The 22,725-nt window shown below is 40.5% G+C and overlaps 1 protein-coding gene across 1 annotated transcript in view; it reads left to right on the plus strand.

Moving 5' to 3' along the window:
* The window catches only part of epha8 (eph receptor A8), a 117,774-nt gene that overhangs the window by 1,041 nt on the left and 94,008 nt on the right, over nucleotides 1–22,725 (plus strand). The window lies entirely within an intron of this gene.

A 22,725-nucleotide genomic window follows, 5' to 3' on the forward strand; every position in this document is an offset into this window, starting at 1 on the left:
CCACCGCAGGGAAAAAAGCAGCAGCCGAAGAGGAGAAGATAGTGGAAAAAAAGAGAGAGAGATCAGTACTTTGGCTCAGGTGGGATCACCTCAGCGTCGGTGAGGTGAGGGCAGCCACTTATCCTGTATTACACTCTGTAAAGTCGGGATGGGAGAGTCAGACGGAGCAGGAGGCATGGACCCACATGCAGACAGACTAACAGACAGACGGACGGTCTGTCCAGTCGAGCTGCCCTCGTGTGTGTTGCCTCAGTGACCATCGCATTTATAACCCACCATTAAAGGCCTGTGTTATTTACATGTCAGATTTTATTCCGTTGTCCTCCCCACTGCTCCTGATTGGACCATAATTTGACTCACTGACTTCCATGTGGACTGTCCTCATCTTCCCCTCTCTTGTGTCTTTGCTATTCAAATTCAGTCAACTCCTCCCGCGATGATTGTTGCTCTTTGCCGATGAGCGCTTCGGTGTGATTAGATAAATAAGGCGATAGACACACTTCATTTTTGTCCCGTCACCTACTCCCTGCTCACTGAATTTAAGAAATTGGTTTATGGTCCTTTGTCCCAGTCCACGTTAAATAAGCAAACCTGACAGTCTGAATCCAGGTGTAACATTAAGTCGGAAAACAAGAGTTCCTTTTGAAAAGTCTCATTTTTCACGAGTCTGTTTTACCGTCCATCATTTGTCTGCCGGTATGAATGTGTTTCCGCAGAGTACAAGTGCAGGAGGAATCAGTCGCTTGAAACTTATGATTAACAGACAGACTGCTACTAAGACCAGATCGCTACAACAAAGTATCTGCAAAACCGATATCAATGTCATTTTTTTTCAAGATTGAGAGGCAGATTTTTAAACCTAAAGGATCCACTTATCCACATTTTTGCCTTCATTTGAATTGTTGACAGTGCGGATGTAAACAGGCAACTGTGGGGAGAGAGAGAGAGGGATGTGACATGCAACAAAGCTCCCCGGCTGGAATTAAACCAGGGACATTGCGGTCATATCTTAAGCGCCTTAACCATTAGGTTGCAACGTTCCTCTTAGTGTTTCTGAATGTGGTAATTTTTGGCCCAAAATTGTTTCCTCAGATGACGGAAAATGAGTGTTTTCGGGGTTGGAAATCCCATTGAAACAGCAATTAGACATGTCTCACCTTAACAAATTCCTTTTAAAATGTTATTTCTCCTATTAATAACAAAATAATTAATATGAAAAACATAATAATTTGCAAAAATATAATATTTTCACAGATGGCTTTTTGGAACCCATTTATATGGTCATATATGCTTGAAAAATACAACAGCAGATGTCAAACACAGTGCTGGAAAGTTGTGAGTAGAAATGTTAAATGGTTTCCAGGCCTCCCCTGGGTATACTTCTTTGTTCTGTCAACTGAAAACTGTGTAGCTTGAAGAATAATATAATAATAATAATATAGCGGGTTTCAGCAGTTCAGTTAATGTGAAGGAATCAGTTGGTTTTTATTCACACCAGCTCATCCCATAAAGACCTTCTCGCTCTATGAAAAAAGTCAGTCAGAGAGTTGTGAATCTAATGTTCCCCAAAATTAGATTTTACTCTTATCCCGCACATTAATTCATCGAAATAAACAAAGAAGAAAAACCAATCATTTTTCAAGATCCTGCAAAGCCCTTACCACTGTCTTCAGTCTAGTTTGGAAGTGATTAGGGGCAACACTGTTGATTAAGTCCAAGAAAATAGTTGATGTCTAAAAGATATCTGATGGCGTTCAAAAATGATAGTACCAAAAATTTAATTTCTCTTCTTTGCTTTGGTTTGGCCGCAGTCCGTCTCGAGGGCAATCACGAATATTACATGTACATGGATGAGATAACCTTTGGAATAAATGAGGAACTGGAAATTAAATTGGGAGAAGAACAGGTAACTGTTCACAGAAACCATTCAGAGCTCCGTTTTGACAACACGCACGCTGCTACACACACGCAACGCTCACGAACACACACACAGGACAGACACTGTGACCGGTTTTTGCACGTATATATGATGTATGAGCAGGAGCCATGGCCAGCCATTTTGTTTTTCTTCATCGTTCATATTTGCAGTCGTATTCATCATGTGTGACTATACACTCCACTACCACTACTCACTGACAACAGTGAGGTCTTGAATCATATATAAGCTTCTAATAATCTTCGATCCTTTTCACATCATAACTTATGTGTCCTTCAAACCCTGTAATTTATTTATTTGTGTTGGAGCGCTGTTTGTGTCTGTGTCTGTGTGGGTGTGTACATTTATGTGTGTGTGCATATGATAAGGAGGGTCAGAGCTAGAGGAACAAAGAGACGAAGGGAAAGCTAGTCTTAATATGTTGACGTCTCATAACACGTTTTTGTATTTCTTCAATAGGAGATGTGAAATATTGAATCTTGCAGTGGGTCCTGAGAGATACCAGTAATTATTATAGAATCGGATTGCTGCATTTTTTCTATCCAGGAACAGAAAAAAGAGAAAGCGCTGGAATCAGTAACAGACCAGCAGGGATGTAGAGGAGGAAGGTAAAGCCTCCTCAGCTCAGCATTCCCACATATTTCATTTGCAGAGATGGAGTTTAGCACCTTATCAGCTGGTTTAAAGCTTTATTTTCTTTATGCAAAATTGTAGCAGAAATCACGGGAGTGCTGCAGTATCAGGGGTAAAGTTAAGATTATTTAATTGCAAAATCGATTCTTTCATGATGTACAAAGTACCGTGAAATAAAGCGCTTTAAGATGCATCCCTTTGCTGACCTGTGAAAACCATGTATGTCCAAAATTTGTCACGAGTTAATAAAAAACAGGTCTTTTTTTGGCTTTGTAAGAAAGCATTTTTTAAATAACCCAATGAGTTTTGAAATAGTTTGTTTAGTGCTATGACAATTTCCTATAAAGGAACAAAAATAATCCTTCAGTTTATCTAAAAAAAATTTAAAAAATCATAGATTTTGGAGATACATGGTTTTCATTGGACAGCGATGATACTATCAATTGTCAATCTATCTCCACAGTTTTACTTTTTACTGTAAACGATTGAAAAATGCTTTCAGCAAAATGCTTAAAAATAATTACAAACAATTACAAAAATATGATTTCTGATTAGATGATTCTTCAAAAAGCTAATGTGGGAGGTTTCACCGCATAGCACGATCACCAGCATATTTTAGCATCCTATTTATTCATCAATATGTGAGATATATGCATGCCAATATGAGAATTTATTATTACTATTATTATTATTATTATTATTATTATTAATTTATTTATTTTTACAATTTTTTGGCTAAATGGAGGCCCAAAGTGTTAAAAACTCTATGAATAAAAAAGATATTTGCAAAACTAATTATATGAGTAAATACAAATCATATACATATACATATATATATATTTATATATGTGTATATGTATGTATATGAAACCAAAACATTGTGAAATATTCCTACACATTATCACTCATCACTCGGCTTATGATGAAATGTTACTGTACATAAAATGACAGTCCATTATTATTCACAAGGTCTTTGTCTGCCAGTGAAGACAAACAGGGTAAGCCAGTTATGTGATTGGCTGTTTGCTCATTCAGCAACAGCCAGTCACACAACTGGGGAAAAGACATTTTGAGTCAAAAACTGCTGCCGTGTATTTGACAAAGTTATGGTTATGTTCATTATCTTTATTTATAAATATGATTGTTATAGTGTTTTTCTTTATTTATTTTCGAACATGTCGGGTCTCCATAGAAGTAGTATTTTCCTGCAGTACAATGGCAAAATTGAGAAGCTCACATTTTACATGTCGCTTCAGACACTTCTTCACTTCCGCACTGACAAAGACAAAGAATCAATACACATTACACACTCATACTAGAAGAGAAACTTTCCTCTTGCGAAGTGTGGGGAAGCTATAAACTGTAAACATCACTACAGCACTAAGAGTCCTTCAAACAGGAGGTATTTAGTGCAGAAATTATGTTTTCAAGGAAAAAATTTTTGGAGAGAACACTGAATCTCTGTTACCTTGGGGGCCACATTAAATTATTGGCACAAAATAGCGAACAGGGAGTAACAAATGAAGACCAATCTTGCTGTATTTCCAGCATCTCCCGCATTTGTTGCGCGTGTGCGTGTGTGTGTGTGCACTGAATCATTTGCCTGTATGGAGCTGGTGGTTTCTCTGACCAGCTCCTCCTGTGTGCAGGCGGGGTCCCCGATTCAACTTCGGCACAACCGTTTCACACCGTCACATTTCCGGCGAGGATAGAGAGCGTTCCTCCAGGTTGTTGTTAGTGCTGAAGAACATGAAAAGACCCATGCAGAGAGCAGGACTCGCTGCTAATGAGCAAACTGTAGCTGGATGATTATTACAACATACCTCTGCTGTAGGAGGACACACGGGAGAAATAGAGACAGAAGCAAGGAACAATGAATAACAGTAAAGATTTTTTTTTTTTTTGGCATTATTTTAAGATTTAAACATGTAATTTTGAAGCTACAAAATCACAGGGAAAACAGGAAATGAAGAGGGAGAAATTGAAAAAAGGCAGGCTGCTGGGAGCTGCATTTTTTTTCTCTTTGTGCAATGAAAGGCAAAGACAAAGTTTTTTCTGTGAAAAAAAAAAAACAGACAGTGAGGCTTTTGATTTTTGATCACTGCTACAGTCGACTCAGATGCTGCAGTTTGTATTGATCTCTCCTCAGTCAATAGAGTACCTGTTGCATGTTTGGTAACATCACATGAGAGAAAAATGCATGAGATTTTTTTCATAATTAATGGAGGGGAAATCTCTCTGCAACAGATTACCGAGAAATAAAACATTTAAGCTACTGTACTAAGCACTGAAGTTGCTGCAGTATGTGTTGGTCAAGCACACTTTAGCAGGTTTGCTGGCAAGGAAAGATGTTTCCCTTCGTGGAGTCTGATATTTCAGCTCCTAACGCCTTTTATTGACTCACAGAGCTGCTTGTTTCCACCTCCCCACCACACAGAGCGGCCAAACTATATCCTGACGCCTCGCGCATCAAAAATAGATCACCCGCCCCATCAATCAGTCTGTCAGTGTGTTTCTTTCACACGCAAACTTGCCTCTTTTGTTTGTTTTGCTCAATCACTTACAGCTGTCAGTTCCTGGTCACTAATAGATAGGAGAGCTTTAGGAGTTATGGTAGGATCTAGGAAAGGACTAGGAAAAGGGTTGTGCTTTGTGCTAGCACAGCTCTGATTTTAGTTACTCAAGATTTTACCTTGAAACTGCGAGATGATCTTTTGAATTTGAGTTATAATAATTGTATTAACAGCAAATGACTGCAACCTACTTCTCTGTATCACTTTAAAAGCAATAGTTCACATCAGTCATGTCAATAATCATTCAAATTGTATTCTTCCTTGCCTCATGACCCATTCTAACTTTCTGCTCAGTAGTAAAACTTTCTTGTGTTGCCCTGAAGGGGGAAAGCCTAGATATGCAGCGTTGTGGGAGTGCATTAAAAAAGCAGAGAGGGGGGCGTGCACCTTCCTCTACCTCTGTCAGCTGGTTTGTCTTAAAACAGGTTGCTGTTGGCTGACCGGCTGCTGCCCCTTTTCTCCCTAAGGCACCGGTCTTTATTGAGACATCAGCCTTGTTAGCCAGCTGTCGGCAGGAATACAGGAGCTACCAGATCGATACAGCTGGGTCTGCCGGTCCTCCTGAGCTGCGGCCAGAAGCAAGCAAGGCCACACAAAGCACGGGCCTCTCTTGAGCCCTTTAGCAGGACCTGATGCTGGGCTGGCCAGAGTTCAGCAGCCCCTGGGCCGGCTCTGCCATGCTCCATGATTTCAGCTGTATCATTGGTATCATCACTGCTAGAATGTGTGCTAGAATATATCATCACTGCTAGAATGTGGGTTAGAAGATCCCTCACTGAAATGGCTGAGGATAAAGCGAAAGAGTGAGACACAGGGAGAGATGGTTGTAGGCGACACTTGACAGCTCTGTAATGGGCTGGTGTTGTGGTTGTGTTAGCCCATCCCTCCTGGAGAGAGATCTCTATGATGTTCCCTTCATGGGGACTGATGAATGACGGAGATCTGGCTCTGCAGCAACAGCCTCCTCTTCTCTGTTAGAGACAGACAGAGGAGCACAGCGTGTGTTAGAAACAAAAGAGAGGCTGTGTGATAGAGGGATACACAGAAAAAGAGAGAGAGAGAAGGAGCAAAGGAGAGAAACAGGGGGAGTGTGAGATGGTCATGGCAAGAGAACAGTGAGATGAAGAGAGGGAAAGAGGGGGAGGCTGCTGTCTGAAATGCGTCTCTTCAAGTTCCATCGGTGGGTGTCTTTATCAAGAGAGCGTCTAGCTGATAATTTGCCGCTCTCAATTCCCTTCAATCCATTAAAGGATTTAAATGTTCATTAAGTTTAATAGAAGCCCAGCGAAGGTCTAATATGCTCTGATAAACACTGGCAAACCTGCCAACCTGTTCCAATTGCTGCAGCAACTAAGAGGCGTCCGACTAATAAGGTCAAACTCAAAGTTTGTGCTCAGCTCACTTTGTGAAGAGTGTTTCCTCCGAGTCACAGCAGCTCAATAAGCAACGAGCTGAGAGCATAGTGTGTGAATTCATCAAGTCCTCTAAACTGAATGATGAAATAGGTTGCTTGTCATTGCCTTCCAGAATGACTCATACGAGATTTTTCTCCTGACGCCCCTATCGGCAGGACGACGTTGTTTGTCAGTGCGTTCCAAAATGCGAAAGACTGTTCTGAGAATGATTAGATTGTTCTCTGATCTGCCACCTCTGTTGCTGAGGTTTGGTTAAGTTTAAGCAATTAAAAGTACTTGGTTGAGGCTCGGGAAAATGGTGGTCATGGTTCAATGAAACAAACTTTACTGTTGATAGGAGATTGTGATTGAACAGTGATCTTTTGATCTCTAAGCAGTGGCGGAGCCAAGGGGTGGCCTTGATCACCACAGACTAAGCCCGGGAGCCCCTGTTTCTAGTATGTAACCATTTCTTGCGTGTTTGAAGAATTTGAGCAAAAACACATTTTTTTGGGTGTCTACATTGTGAATTTTAGTGGAATACCCAGCTGTGTTTATGCTTGAAGTTCTTTGATATTTTTTTTTATGTATAAATACTAAAATTCATCACTATTATTTCTGCCCACAAGACTCTTGGGAGCTTAATTTAGGTAATATTACCATACTTTGGCTGAGAGATAACTTTAAAGCCAGACTGTCATTTTTAAGAATAACTGACTTTATGGTTCTTCGCTACTTGTGGGATGGTCACACTAAATTAATGTAAAACATCTCAATAGTTTTATAGGTACAATTTGAAGTAAACAGTCTGTGCCGTCAAATATTAGTATTGTGATATCAGTATTACAAATCGGTTATATAAAAGAAAAGCCCGACAAATTATGATTCCTGTTGGTTTACTTGTAATACCTGTGAGCTTCAGGGTGCACATTTAACAGTCGCTGCTACTGATGAAAGAGGAAGTGACTTGAAACTACTGAGAAATCAGCCTAAACTGCAGAAAAATACAAATCTGAGCACGACTCCTGTTAATGCTAGCACACTAGAAAGAAGTAAACTCTTTGTAAATTCTTTGCCCCGCCCCTGCTACTCAGTCATTTGCTTTGTCGGCCCAACAAACTCCTCACTAAGAACTTAAGAGGTTTTCCTTCTGCTCGGAGAGTACACTCAAAAGAGGTCCGTGCCAGGTATACTTACACGTTGGCTGTGTTAGGCATTTTGAAAAACCGATGCTGTCATTCTTCTCGTGAGGACAGTCTCGAATTCATACGGTTGTAGGAGTTTAGATTCCCTCTCTGATTGTGGCAGGTAAGCTGGATGCTCACGCATGATTTAGTGAGCCCCAAACCAACCGGGATGCGAGCTGATGGATCTCTCCCAGAGCCGGTTTCCATATGGAAATAATGCGTTTTACACCCAGTAATCTGTCCATATATCACGGGCCTGATGTAATTAATATGTTGCGAGGGAGGGGGTGTGAAGTAGATAACTCATCTCTCATCTGATGAAAATCCAGACACACATGCACACACAATCCAAACATATGTACACGTATATGTATACATATGCTTGCTCACACGCACACTCCACCTTACCGCGTTATCTCTGTGGCGATGATATTAATGCCTGGTATATGTGAAGCATTAGTCTAAAGGGAAAGGAAGCGTTTGTAATGTCTTACTTATGTACACAGATGGGGAAAAGGAGAAACGGAGGAGAAGAGGAGAAAGAGAATAAATAAAATGAAAGGTATTTTGGAAAAAGATTTGGAAAAGCCTATTTCATTGTCTTGCATCAGCGCCTAGCCTTTGAGTTACCTCCTGCTGAAGTAACCACAGCTTTTAGCGTAAAAAAAGGTAGTTTTAGTAAGACCCTCTCCTTGTTTGGAGGACAGGACTGTTTGTGTGGTAAATGAAGCCTGAAAAGGACCTGTGCCTGTCCTTAACCACTGATTTTAGAGTGTACTATCACCATTTTACAGCGAGTTCATCATTACGTCAAGACATTCAGTGCACAGGCCAGGACACAAAGAGCATTTCTAGATCCTTTTGTCACATGATGTCAGTCAAAATACCTCACAAAGGTTAGAAAAAAGTTGACAAGACTGCCAAGCTGTGCCAGCTGTGAGTCATTTATTTGATTTATTACTAATTGCAAAAATGTGTATAATTTTCTTTTATCTATTCTCTTTTGCTCTGTGTTTTATCACTTTGTGAATGGCTAACATGACAAATCAGGGCAGCCTTGCATATGTGAGGTCCTGCAAAACTGCAGGGAGCAAATTTGAGGATAAACAATATCATGGTTGATTCTGGAAGGTTGCCAGAAAATCATCATCAATCATCCAAACTGCAATAGTCAAGCCCAGAAAGAGTAAGACGACTGGAATCTTAGAGACAAGATAAAGATCTTACAGACATCTGTTCCAGTGATGTTTAATGGAACGATTCAGTAGCTAACCTACAAACAGAGCCTAAGCAGGGAATCCAAAACCTCCTTTACTCTTCTCTCTGATCTCTGTTCCCTTTTAAATGCATGAAGCTAAATTCATTCATCTACTCACATGTGAACTAGATTAACAACAAAGCTTATGTATCCCCGAGAGGCTTCGGAGCTGAGATAGTGCTGGTGACTCTTTTCGGTTGTGATGACAGAAGAGGAAAAGCTCGAGTTAGCCCAACAGTGCAACTTTCCACACTCTGACACATCATTCTGTGGGGAAAACAAATGAATACAGCAGCATGTCATCGCGTTAAGTGTTAGAGTTTACGCTTTGATACTGAGTCATACGCCTCGCTTCTTCTTGCTGATGTTTCTATCTTCAGACTATATTAGTTGTTACTAATAAGAGTGAGAGTCAGTGCGTTGTGTTGCGATGTCACTGCATGGACAGCTGGTGGCTGCGTGACGGCGCTCATTCGGGTGCACAGCATCAGGATTTTACCCCGACTGAGCTACGCTCACACACGCACAGACAGGGACATGTGGGAAAAGGGTCATACACGTGCATGTGAGTGCATCAAGGCTGTTAGTGGTGAGAGAACGTATTCATTAATCACAATCATCATCTGTTGTCCCCTGGGGATAACTGGAGTTAACTAAAACCTAAGTAATCCTGGTCCAAAAAAGTGATATGTAGGATGTAATAGGTGCACTGCATCCAGTGGCTACGTTGGTGATGATGGACAGATAAACTCAGTTACAGAGGACCTAGTCTCGCATAGCCGGGGTTAGAGTTAGGGTTTCTCCACGGTGCTGTGTCAGTGCTGGAGAATGGTCAGGCTGCACCCATTATCATCCTGCTATAGGGGAAAAAAATGCTCCGGCTTCTTTATATTTCTCGAAACAAATCACAATCATCTTGGCCAGTGCTAAGCCCGGGATGCAGCGATGGTGCCTCTGCAAAATATTGCCAGGGGGAACTTGTTTTGGTGTTTGCATGTGGGAAGGTGACGAATAGCGATTAAAATGGCTACTTTCCGCATAGGAAACGCCGCAAAAAACAGTAAAAGACGTACGTCGACTTGTGTGATTGCCCAACCCTTCGTCAAACCTTTTCATTTTCAACATGTAGGTTGCTAGCTCGGAGGTTGTTGTTGTTTGCTATAGCGAACAGGCAGGGGTAGCGGAAAGGGAAAATGCTGCGTGAGACATGTGGCAAATGGCAGGCTTGTACCAGCAGTCTACAACCGGTGAGGACGGACTAGGGACGACCTAAAGTAGCTCAAAATCAGTATTCTTTTGTTCTGGGCTTGACAAAAAAGACTGTGCTAAGTCAAGGTAATTACTGCAGAAATAGTCTATTATGGTGTATATAAAGTCATCTAAATGTATTTAGGTTTTTTCTTGTGGCCTAGTAGCAAATGTTTCATGGCCAAGTGCTAGTCCACTGTCCAGAGGTTGGGAACCACTGCTTTAACTAACCTTACTAGTGTACCACGTATATGTCATGTGTTACTGGAGGTTTTTCATGAAATGGAGTCATGACCACGTATGTTGAAGTACAGTAGGTGGCCCACTTTATTATGGTATGCAGCTTTGGATATTGCCGACTCTTCTCTCTCTTTAAGCCCACACACTCCAGAGCAGAAATAGTGATGTGACCATGGCACGTTAGACACACTGACTGACAGTAATTATCACCATTCATCATTAACGGTAAGCCAGGGATGATAAGAGCTCTTTATGTAAAATGTCAGCTCACTGAAATGATGAAAATGATTAATCAGTGTGAAATAGAGACATACATACTGCTCAAGAGCTGAAAACGAGCTGACAGCGTGGTGGCCTGCGGCTGGAGCAGGGAGTGGGAAAATAAATAAAGAATAAAATTAATTTTATTTATTAAAGGGGGAAGCAGAGTGAGAACTGGGCTGGTATATAAACCTCACAAAAATCTCCGGGCTGCGAGTTGAGTCTGTATTGATAGGATATCGCCGCGGTCTTGTTTCAGCTGTTCTTTCTGCTGTATTCCGCTCCCTCTCAGTTCAGCACAGCTAACCTCTGTGTGAACTCTCTCTGCACTAGATCAATAAGTTGAGGCATACTTTGTTAGTGTTTGCACCAGCAGGCCGTGCTAAAAGTCAGGGGCTCTTTTCTGTTCCGCAGGTGTTGCAGACAACGTCAACCCAGATCTCTGTGGACTCTGTCGGCTTCCGATATCACACTGTCGTCTACTTTTAGACTCTTCTGTCTCTCCTCTTCTTGTTTTCAACTCCCCTGTTCTATCTCACTCCCCCCTCTCTTTCTTCCCTCACCTTTCCGCTTTACCTGCTCTATAAATAGCTCCACAAGCCTCTCCTCCACTACATCTATACCCCTCTGGATCTTTTCCCTGGGGAAGCCAGGCAGGCCTAGGCAGCAGTGTGGTCTGCTATTCACTCCTCTCCCCTGGGAAAGGATAAGCTTCGCTGGCCCTGAGCATCTTCCACCCTCTGTCATGCAGCAAACACGATGCCTTGCAGGGATACACAAAGCAAGGTCCCATGCCCCAGCCTGGGAGCACCTGCTAAAATAAGATATGAGGGATTGTGCTGGGGTGCGCTGGCCAACATAAACCGAATCATCTAGTCACCACTCCAGCAGAGGAGCAGACAGTCCACTGCCCACTCTCTCTGACCTAATCTTTGGATTTTGGAAAGGGATAAACTGGGGTGTGTATATTCATTTTTTTATTTTTTATTTCACTTATTTATTTATTTAGTAGAAAAAAATGCTGTCTCTAGTGCATTTTGTGCTGATATTATAAAAAAGTTGCACAGTGCACAGTTCCTCTCCTCATTTCCATAACAATTTTTTTATGCTCTGGCGGTGATGATGATGTGCGCTGTTGCGTCTCCAGTGTAAACATACTTGTAGGTTACAGAAACAGCAGATCCATATGTGCATGTAATGGATGGACCATTTTTGGATTTCTGTGTATTTTGTTCAGCCACTTACAGTTTCGGTGATAAGCCTTTCAGGTGAATGAATACCTGATTGGCTTATCAGTCAATAAATGGCACATGCCCATCCACACTTTGCATTTGCAAAAACACATGTACACCAAAAGCATAAATAAATATCTACACTTCATATTTCCTAATTAGATGATTTGTTAATTATGTAGGAGGAAAAAATGATCATAAAATTCTTGCCATGTAGTTTGACATTGATACATCAGTAACATATTAGAATTCTGTGCTCTGTTGTCTCCTTTTGTCTCCTGTAACATTGATCTGGCAAAATCAACAAATCAAAAATGCATGAGACATGTATCAGTTTCATCAAAAAAGTATCAAGCATGTGCCAGAGTCCTATTACTCTGGGGTAATGCTAGAAACAGTTTAGTACGCCAAACAAATCAAGTCTTCAATCCCAGCTCTCTGTCTTCTGGTGGTCCGAGGGGCCCTCCTGTGCTGCATGGTACCCAGTTGCGGCCTGTAGAGTCAGTTTGTCTATTTACTTATATTTTCATGTGTGCTAAATGTCAAAGACTTGATTTGTTAGTCATATTGAACTTTTTTTTCTAGAATGATCCTAAATCACCTAGACAATGTAACACAAATCACTGCTTGACAAAACAGTGGCTCGTGCATTTTTTATTTGTTCATTTTCAGACTTTGCCAGGTCAGTCACAGGGATTCATTACTGATGTGTTTTATAGCTGATAATAAACATCTCTGCTTCAAATGCATCCAGTCATATCCTCAGTATGACAGCACTGTTTGGATATTTTCCCCATCGTCCACGGATCATTTACTTAAGTAACAAGCGCCAATATAGAAATAAAAACACGCTCCATTACAGGTAAAGGCCCTGCTTTCAAACCCCTGCAGAAATATAATCAGCAACATATACTTAAAGTATCAGGTGTAAAAGTACTGGTTGCATAGAAAAACGTCCCCTGTGACTGGCTTTAACTACTTTCTGAACAGTTAGAAATTTTAGTTTCATTGGTTCCAAACCTAGGGGTCAGGCTCTTCCACCAGGACACAAACGAAATCTGGGAGGAACAGAGATGATTAATGGGAGGAAAAGAAGAAAAAAGAAAGTCTTGCTTTGCTCTTTTGCTATTTGCTATTTTGTATAATACTGGATAATTTTACCTCCGTAGGTTTTGAAAAGTGACTTAAATGAAACCACGTGAACATTTTAGTGGGGAAAATGTCGCTTCAGTGGAACAGATAACAATTCATAGACATGAAAATATGAAAAATGGCAACAGGCCCCAGCTACACGCTGTTTTTTAAGGGTCACAGAAACATTTTCGGAAAGATGCTTATTTGCTTTCTGGTTGAGAGTTACATGAGAGGGGTGACACCACTCTCATATTTTCCATACAAATGGAAAACTAAAGTGTAAAAATGACAATTCACTGTTTTATTGGGGATATATGCTCCCATAAAATATAAACATATATATAAAATGTCAAGCTATTCCTTTAACAAGGCATTGTATATTTATAAGCTTGTTTAGTTTTTTTATGTAACATTTTGATCTGTGAAGTAATTAGTAACTACAACCGTCAGATAAATGAACGATATTTCCATCTAAAATGTAGTAAAGTAGGAGGATGATGCACCATAAAATGGAAATAAGTACAAGCACATCAAAACAGCGCCTTGGTACAGTACCGTGTTGCTTTCCACCACTGATCAAAATATTTTCAACTGAAAGTCAGTGGAATGAAAATTATGCTGGGCCCTTGTCCTAAAGTGGCCATTTTCAGTCTTTGCACAAACAGTGGGTTTGTTCCGCTCTATTTTTTTTTTAAACTTTGATGAAAACGGGAAAATCACCACACCTAAAGATACAGGGTTTTGCCCCAGATATGCTAAAATGTATGGATGTGGCTGTGTGTGTATGTGCTTCGGGCTGGATACTGTTGTTTGCACTTGTTGGCTCTGTTTACCACTTTAAACCTCTAAAATCTCATTCCCTGCACTCACCATACAAACAAAGCAGAGTTCAGAGGGAGAAGATGAAAAGTGGAAAATAAACTGTTTTTTGGGGGGAAACGTCTGCAAAATAGTGTCATCAGTAATAAGTCTCTCAGCAGTCTTCTCCCTCCGTCCGTCTGTGCTGCTTTCTCTGCACCAAGGACAAAATGCTTACACCACAGTGGAGACGCGGGGAGAAAAGAAGGGCCTCTGGGGAGAAAAACTTCAGGGAGAGTTTGGAGAAAGATGAGATGGGGAGGAGGAGGAGAGAAGAAGGTGAGTGTAGGTGTAGAGGTAATGAGATGAAGCTTTAATGATCCCCGTGGAGAAAATAGGCCACTGCTGCAACAGATACTTAGAGGATACAGCAAGACAAAAAGAAAGAAAAAAGGACAGAAAAAGAGTGTCACAGCAGAGATGAAAAGACGTTACCATATAAGTGCAACACCACTGACCAAACCACAGTTTTAGCTTAACATTTTAAATTAGACATTTGGAAGAGTTTGTATGGAAAGTCAGGGACTGCAACAAAGCCTATGGTGTATGTGAGAATAAACCTAAAACATGAAAATGCTTAGTGCCTTGTATTGTTGTCTAATATATACCAAATTGGGGAAAAAATGGGTTCCATGCTAGCACTCCATAGCGTGCACTATTTTGAGTGAGTTTGTTATCAACAACAGAAACAGTCATTCCAGCAAGTGCCCAAAAGTGATTTACTGTGATGTTGTTACAGACCGTCAAAGTCCACATTGGGAGCAGGTCAGGGTGGACGAATATCTCAAGAAGGTCATCAGACTTTAACAAAGGGGACCTCTGTTGGTTTCCTGTTTGAAACCATCTGTTTTTTCTAAAAGCATGACCACGATCGTTACCTTAACTACAAGTTTATTGTGACCAAGATGACAGGGAGTCCCCTAACCTTAACAAATGTGTTGCCCTAGAGGGCATGGACAAACTACATAAACACATCCATTTTGTATAAATTTGGAGAACTTGTTGCTGGTCTCCTATGACAGTCCAAAGTCAGTGACATAGAGTTGGACACTCTTAATTGGTTGTAAGTGTGAATGTGAGTGTCAGTGTGTGCAGCTGTTATGTGTCTCTGATACACTGGTGACCTTTCCAGGGTGTACACTGTGCCCTGCCCAGTGCTTGCTGGGATAGGTTTCAGCCCCTTGTGACCCTGAATAGCATGAGCAGGTACAGATATTGGACTGATGAAGAAAGCTGAGTGGCCTATTAGTTACTTAAAAAAGTTGTTGATTTATTATTTACATATACTGTATGCAGATGAGTTTAGAACATTATATTATTAAATACATCATTATTATTACTAAATTACGGATGTATCCATGTTTTCTTTTTGGAGCAAATGAAGTTGCTTCTGATTACAAAACAGAAAGTCTCTCTCATGTTCATATTCATTATAAACCAGACCATTCACTAATGGATAACCACCACAGTGTATTGGTGGTTTCTCCTCTCTCATTCATGGGATAGGGTTAGTGTCTCTGTTATTTAGTACAGTGTAAGCTAAATTGTTAGGATGGTGTATGCCAACAATCTCCTGGAGCCACATAAATGATTTTTGTCTTTAAAGGATCAAACTGGTGACACGGTATTTTGTACAGTATCTTTCTTACTGTCAGTAAATTCCATGGATAGACCAACAATGAAGCGATCAAAGCACCAAGTAGGGATTCTCTGATCTGAACCTGTTTTTCGTGATTGTATCCAAAACCTGATATATCTTATTACTCTGTGCCATAGAGCTCCATTGTTGTCCAAACACTCTTAAAAACACATCAGAGAACCACACTGTTGGACTGGGTGAAATGTAGAGACTTTCCTCCCTTAAAAAAACGACCCTACGGGTCATCTGTGCAAGCAGCTCATTATGACCCACAGTTGCGTATTATTGTTAGGCGACCTCTTGTGGTGTTAGTAACTATTACTGGAGCAAAGGAGGCAGTCAGGTGATGTTGTAAAAAGAGCAACAAAGTCTGCTTAGGGAGGAGGTTGGGGTGGATGGATGGGTCAGCAAAACACAGGACTTTTTCCTGTTGACATGGGAGACCTCTGTTCATCTCCCGTTTGAAACTAAAAGTAATCATTGTTTCTTGTGACCCGTTTCCACAGCCTTAACTGCTTGTTTACTATCGTAATCATGACGACGATGGTCCTCTAACCTTAATGAAGTTCTTATTTTAACCCAAACCACAATCTTTCCCTAAACCTAACCATGTGTTTTATTGCCTAAACCTAACCAAATCACGACCGTTCCATAAGCTTCACCGCATGTTTATTATCATAACCATGACAATGAAGGTCTGGTACACCTGCTGCCATAGGGGCACCATTTAATGAGATGCTCCTATGAGTCGCCTCAGAGGGTAGGGACAAACAACCTATATGGTCGTACAGGTTGGAGGACTTGTTGGAAATTTTCCTTCATGACCATAAATACACATACTTTAGTTTATTCTGACTCAATCCCACATTACATAAAATACTCACTAGAGCACCAAATATGTATTAATCCGCAGATGAACTATTTACTCCCATTTTAGTATCTTTTGTTAAAAACTACAGAGCCCAGCTGTTTAGAAAATATTAGAAATTACTGAGCCATTTTTAAAAATTAAACTATAGATTTGTTTTGTTGTTAAAGATTTACATCTTCAGTGCTAACCAATGACTTGGGGAGGATCATGTTGTTGTAAAATTTGCTCACATCATATTCCGCTGCCAGGAGACACAAATTCTTGACACAGCTGGTTCCAAGAAAATCTGCCCTTCTGTAACATGCATCCCTGGTCTTATTGATCATCCCTTCCTGCCGTAAACAAGGGGATGTTAATAAAATACAGAAAATTGCTGGTGTTTTGTCATACTGAAATTAGTAGAGGTGCGTCATTTGTGAATAAATATCTCAGAGTAGCTCTGACACACACTGTATTTGACTTTGAATGATCATCACTGATAAAACGGTAGTGATCTCTGACGGGAGCAGCAGTGAAGTTAACTTTACACTTAAGGGAGGAACAACAATTGATGCAATGATTGTTTTACTTTCCTGAAGACTTTTGTTTCAAAAATGTGCATTATGTGCATTGGGTTAAGTGAACTGGATAAATCTAGTTTAAGTGTAGCCATTTAGCATTTATGGGCAGTACATAAACACTTAATAAATTGCTATAAAACACAATAATGCAGTTGTAAGCAGATATTAGATTTATAGTGTTTATAATTGTATTTGTAAGCTATAATATGTTTTATAAAGCATTAGAAAGTGTAGTCTGACAAAAATTTCTTAACTCAGGCTCCACTTACTATTTTTCTTACAGAGGTTTCAGGTGAATCTCATGACCTTCTTCAGTGGACAGGGGAATATTGAATAAATCAAGACAAATAATAGTACACACTTCATATGTTCCAAATCATATTAAAGATTAACATTAATTTCATATGATTACAAATGTATAATATTATACTGTAAATAAATTAATTATCTATTTATAAACTAGTTATGGATGATCCACATCAGGAGTTGACAGTTGTTGACAAATTCATAAATAAACACTAAGTTATTCTTGTATTGGGTTACACTATAACATTATAATGTGTTATAGTGTGTTGTAAACTATTTATTAATTGTATATTAACTGTTTATAAATGCTAAATGTGGGGGGGGGGTGTTCCTTAATGAAGACATTTTTATCAGTTAATCAAGTTTACAACAAAAAGTATGTTATGAAGTATTACTATTTCGTGACATACGTCAGGGTGTGGGTAAGCAGATGAAGCAACACAGCAACACAAATATGTTATGTATTGGGTGTGATCCCAGCTTTGAGTTTTGCTCCCATGTGTTTTGCCTTATTTACAGCCCATTTGTCAACTAGAAAGCCACACAATTTTGTTCCCTAGTCTATAAAATGAAAGGGATTGCTGGCTGAGTAAACTTTGCAAAAATCACTTTAGAGTCTGTTTTTACTGATGCACTGTTTACATCTTTTCAAACGTAAACCTGGCTCTTAACTTGGTGCAGCTGCCATGACAATCAAATTTATGCACAGATACAAAAATTGGCGAGGGTGTTGCTCCTCACCAGGGTGGTGAGGATCTGCAAGGTAGAGTATGGCTTGGATATTTCTAATTATATGTTCAGGGCCTTAGCTACCGGTCATTTCTAATAAGGTTAGATCTGTGATATCTGGGAAATCTGGGGGTTTGAATGGCATTAAGAGGAGTTACATTCTATACACATTCACATATTACACATGTTGGTTTTTAAGGCTGATTCTGCTACGTTTTAAACATAAATGTGACCTGTGGAGTTTAAATGTGGAGTCTTTTAAATAAACAAAAGTTACAATATGTTCATATTCAGTGTTTCTCACAAAAAAACATATTGTGTGTCCCTGATGCCTAACAAACATAATAATCACATTTCTTTCCTCATAAAACATTTGCCAATTTTTTTTTTTTTTTTTTTTTTTTTTATAATTTGGATCCTGCATTGTTTACATTTATATATACGTGTTACCTAAGTATGGTTGTTTGCTAGTCATCTTCCTCAGTGCCTTTTTTTCGTGCATTGCTATAGTTATTGGCACTTTACAGCCACCATCTGTGGATCAACGGATCACTTCTGCCGGTCCACTGGCAGGATGTGAATTGCCTCAGTCACATGCTCATGGACAAAATACAAACAAAATGGAGACCCAGTTTTAAAAACATTGCTCCATTGCACGGCTAATGCTCAAAAACTCCACAGGGCACCTTTAACAGAGAGGAGAATTTAAACCCTAACTTAGGGAGATACAATATAATTTACATAAAATGTAAACGAACAGTTAAATAATAAATAACGTGAAATTGCATGTAGTATTTAATGTAAATGGTAAATGGACTGCATATATATAGCGCCTTTGTAGTCTAATTGACCACTCAAAGTGCTTTGCACTACTGCCACATTCACCCATTCACACACACACACACACACACACACACACATACATACACACACTCACACACCGATGATACATTTGGGACAATTTAGGGTTCAGTATCTTGCGGACAAGCGGGCCAGAGGAGCCGGGGATCGGACCACCAACCTTTCAGTTAGTGGACAACCCGCTCTACCACCTGAGCCTCAGCCTCCCAAATGTAAATAGGTCAAAACTTCCTTAGATAAGATGGGTTCTGCTGGGGGAATGTGGACTCACCCAAGTATTTCTAGAATCCTGGCTACAGATCTGGATATGTTCTTTTTAAAGTCAGAAGAAATTTGTTTACAGATGTTTGGCATCTATAGTAAATGATGGCTGTACTATCCAAAATAAAAATCATACTTTTCAAATATTGGCATGCACCACAGTCATGCATGAGGAAACATGAGCTTGCCTTTCTCTTACCTGATGGTTTTGATCTGAAAATGCTTGAAGAGACTTGCTTTAAGCATTGCTTTGCTTGTGTGCTTGAGGGTCCTTATGTGCTGCAAAAACACGATCCACTACCCCTGTGCTCCTTTCTCTTCTATTTGCTAACAGGCACCAAATGAACAATTTGTAAATCAAAGGAGTCATTGAACATCCTTAATTCTACACCTCTCTAAACCTATCACTAGCCATTATCAGGATTACTATTGAAAAAACTGTGAAAAATAAATTTGCATCGAGGAGGAGGAGGGGAGGGGCTACCACTGGTGATGAAAACAATTATTTCTTGTCATTTTGTATTGGTTTGTTGCCACCTTGAATGAGCAAAGGCTCAGGAACATTTTCTTTTTTCTTTTTTTTTTGAGAGGTAGTAATTTGTGTGGACTTGCTTTAGTAATTGGAGAGTGGGGAATTGGCGTTAGGACTGTGGAGCAAATGCAAAACAAAACTGGAAAGGATAAAGATGGGTGTCTGTGTGTGTGTGTGTGTGTGAGAGAGAGAGAGAGAGAGGGTTCGGTATTTTGGTGGAGCTCCTCTCATCTCTGCAAAGGCTTTTATCATCTCCTCTGGTTGCAGCGCTGATGAGACGCTTTACAGGCGGCGAGAGGAGAGAGACGAGAAGAAGAGGCTTTTTAGAGAGGGGAGGTGTTGATGAGATAATTACACCGCTGTCATAGTTTCTGTCTAGCCCAAGAGCTATGCCATCAATGTGTCTGTGTGTGTACATGCAGTATATGTCAGCGATGTGTGTGTTTGTACATTTTTGGGAGGGTGTATGTTTGTCAAACTCATGTTTGTTAGTGTTACGTTCTTTTCCGGAAATCGGTACAATGCACATTTATGATTGCCATCACATGTTGTCTGTTGTCTATGTGTATGTATGTATATACTGTGTGTGTTAGTGAGTGTGTGTTTAGACACTTGGTGTAGAATAATGGCTGCACTTTTTCCTTTGAAATGTATGGCCATGTCTTTTTGGGTGGAAATGAGGTTTAGACCATCTGCTCTACTCTGCCATTTCATTATTTCATTATACACCCCCCCTCCATGTGTTTTATTTTTTAAAGGCAATATTGTTGTCGTCAGCTGTATGGAGTCACTGCAGGCGCTGCAGACAAACTCCACTTCCTCCTAGACAGCCCATAATTCTTCTATGACTTCAGATGCCTGCACTCTCTCTTTCAGCCTGGCATGACCACTGCTAGAGAAAGAGAGTGTGTTTGTGTGTATGTGCGTGCGTCACTGCGTTTCAAAAGAATCGGCGGGCCTGGCTGATTTGATACATGCCTGAGACATGAATGGCAGGCCGCAGGCGTCCACACACCCACTAACCTACTGGCCAGATTGAGTTGCAGGGCGAAGGGGAAAAGTAATGGTGGAGGAAAGTTGACCACCGCCCTGGGAAATATGTGGCGTGTCTCTGAGCGAGCAAAAACAAGTTTTCAAGTCGGCGGACAGCTTTTTCATTCGGTGCTCTCCAAGATGTGGAGGAGTGCAGGGTAGAGAGGGTGAGAGAGAAATTGGTGGAGGTGGTGGTGTGGGGACACGCGGAGGGCTGGTATTGGTGGTTTGTGTTTCTGTTATGAACAGAATGCTGAGAAGCAGGAACAAACTCAATTTCAAGCCTGCAGTCCTTAAGGAGAAGCACTTGGTCCCTCCACCCGCCTCCACCGCCAAATGAAGACTTTAACCTCTTCACTGCTGCAGACTGTTTTTTTTTTTTTTTTTGGAGCTCTTTTACCAGACCCTCTAGAGCTACTTCTCATCAATGTGTCCTGAATGTCACTTAGAACCCATAAAAACATTGTGAAGCACTTTTTTAACTCACTGTCATGACAAAGCCTGAAAATTAGGGTGGAGAAGTCAGATGCAAAAACAAATGCCTTGCCATGAAGGTGGAAGTGGGATAGAGAGAGAGAGAATTGGTCCTTACTTCTGTTTTCCTGTTTATTTCACATAGTTCCTATCACATTAAAGCAGAACACCAGACATTCCACTATACAAGTCATAATTCAGACAACTAGAGCAAATTAGATAAATGACTCCAACCACCTTCAAAGACAGTGGTTTCTCATTAGAGTGGAAATTATATTAATACCACAGGCAATGGTTCATGAATCGTCACATGGTCTGCTGTGCTGATAACACACTACCTTAAAATGTTTTTTGATGCAGGGAGGGGATCTATTTGTCTTTTTTTTGTCCTTTAATAATAACAGTATAGCAGAGCAAAATTCCCTCGGTGCGTTGAAAAATGATTAAATCCACTTTCGCCAGTACACTGTTTTTATTATGTCACTGTGGTGGGCCGATGAAGAGCACTTAGAGGAGTGCAATTGGCGGTATCCATTTGTGACCTTGGCTATAGCGTGAGGGGCCATCTCATCATCAATACGAGACGACGGGATGTCGGTGCCCTGAGGAAGGCAGAGGCAGAAAGAAGGCTGGATGGATGGATAGATGGGGAAGGGATGGATGGAGGGATGAGAGGATGGTGGCACTGCCATCTGTCTGTGTGTTCTGACCCACTGCTCTCCTCAGCGGCCCAGTGCCCAAATTAGGAGAAGTGACACACCAGCTAATTGCAACACGTGAGTTTGTGTGTGTGTTTGTGCGAGAAGCAACAGTCTTTGCACAGAGAAATTAGAAGATCATGAGGCTCCACTTGGCAAGATTTTTATGGAAAAATACTCCCATCTTATTAGCCTAAATCATGAAGTAGACAAGAGTACTCTATCCCCATTACATTTTACACTCGTCCCTTGCGCCTCTATGAATTGCCGGTGTAGACACTTCTTGACCCATGTTGTGGGTGTTGTGGGTTGTTTAGTGTTGGACTAACCCAGATGAGATCTCATCTCTTCGGTGTGATTTTGTACAGGTGCATCCTGTGTGCAGTTTACTTTCACGTTACAAAGGTTTTCGCTATTGAAGTTCATTATTTTCAGAATGGCTGACTTCTGCTATTTGGAGCCACCAAAGAGACAGACTACCTGGAATAGTTTTAATAAAGTGATGTGCAAAATCAGTGATAATTTTTGGACATCATTTGTGTTAAAGCCCTGTCAGCCCACATAGGTATTTTCAGTTATTGTGGCTCATTAGATCTTTTTTTGCAGGGTTAAGTTGGGCAGAGCTGAGAGTTTGTGAAATGCACAAACTTTTAGTGCTTAAAGCTACATTAATTTGTATTTTACATATTAACATTGCATCATCATAGAATTATCAGCCAGTTCTGCAGTGACTGGTCCATCACTTTGGTCTAGGCTGAAATAACAACTGGATGGAAAACCAGTAGATTTTGTAGAGACATTCTTAACG

The sequence above is a fragment of the Xiphias gladius genome, chromosome 21 (assembly GCF_016859285.1).
Source record: "Xiphias gladius isolate SHS-SW01 ecotype Sanya breed wild chromosome 21, ASM1685928v1, whole genome shotgun sequence".
Taxonomy (NCBI): domain Eukaryota; kingdom Metazoa; phylum Chordata; class Actinopteri; order Istiophoriformes; family Xiphiidae; genus Xiphias; species Xiphias gladius.